The sequence below is a fragment of the Sinocyclocheilus anshuiensis genome, unplaced genomic scaffold (genome assembly GCF_001515605.1).
Source record: "Sinocyclocheilus anshuiensis isolate Anshui unplaced genomic scaffold, SAMN03320099.WGS_v1.1 scaffold1522, whole genome shotgun sequence".
NCBI lineage: Eukaryota > Metazoa > Chordata > Actinopteri > Cypriniformes > Cyprinidae > Sinocyclocheilus > Sinocyclocheilus anshuiensis.
Window position 1 is genome coordinate 38747 of NW_015546143.1, and position 1286 is coordinate 40032.

General features: G+C 35.5%; 1 protein-coding gene across 1 annotated transcript in view; it reads left to right on the forward strand.

The window, feature by feature from the left end:
• The window catches only part of LOC107701197 (E3 ubiquitin/ISG15 ligase TRIM25-like), a 27011-nt gene that overhangs the window by 7615 nt on the left and 18110 nt on the right, over window positions 1-1286 (forward strand). The window lies entirely within an intron of this gene.

A 1286-nucleotide genomic window follows, 5' to 3' on the forward strand; every position in this document is an offset into this window, starting at 1 on the left:
TTTGGATTTGAGACTTTAGTCTTTGCAACTTTACAGATCTTCTTTATGCACCAAGAGCTTGTAACACTCCAAAGAGAAAGGAAAAATTGAAATCGCATCATATGACCCCTTTAAAAAAACATGATAGTGTGTTATGTGTATGCTAGCTTGCTTAAGTACTGAAGAGCTGAACCATCCAGCAAGATGTTAAGTTATATATACGTTGCTTAAAGGGGCATTCCACCCCAAATGGAAAATTGTCTCATAATTTTACTCACACTGTCCCAGTGCTGTCCAAAATATATACGGCTTTCTTTCCTTAGATAAACACAAACAAAGATTTTTAGAAAAATTATCAATTCCTGAGTCCATATAATGCAAGTGTACAGGACCTCCAAAATTGACACTTTAAAAACCACACAAAGAGAACATGACGGAAATTCATGTGACATCAAACTATAAACCATTGATTCAACTGTCATAGGCAGGTTCATAAGTTTGCATTTAACATAAACATCAGCACGTTGTGAAACTTGGTCGATTCTCTTTGATAATCCTCTATGCTTCCACATAGAGGATTTTTCCCCCCTGAATTTAGCATTAGGAAGTTACTAGTTCTCCAGTTTTTAATATCAAGTATGCATTCCATTGCTTTTGTAAATCAGTGGGTTTTACCAGGCCTCAAGGAAATATAGAGTTGTCTGTTGTCAGCATAGCAGTGAAAACTAACTCTATGTTTCTGAATGATATCTCCCAAGGGAGCAAAATGGTGAAAAGCAATGATCCTAGTACTGAGCCATGCTACACTCCATGGTGATCATTATGACTAGGGATGCACCGATACCACTTTTTCCAGTACTCGCCCGATACCGATACTTTTATTTTTGGTACTTGCCGATACTGAGTACCGATGCCGATATTTTTATTGCATTTGTACATTTTTGAAATATTGGGTACAGAAACCAAAAGGGTATGTATAATGTTAGTTGTTTAACTTCATTTATCAAATAGATACAGTCAAACCAAAATTTATTCAGACACCTTCAACATTTCAACAATATCACAGTTTATTCGCTATAGTTTAGAAAATGGTAATAAAATATGACAAGAACTCAGAGTTAAACTGTGTTAGAACAAATTCATCTTGATAATGTTAGATAATTTTGATAGAAAGGTATGTAATAGATTACAATCAACCAAAATAATTCAGACAGCTGTTAGTATGACAGTATTTACACAACTATGAATACTTAGTCGGGCAGCCCTTAGCCTTAATGACAGCCTGTAGTCTCCTGGGCATGCTGTCA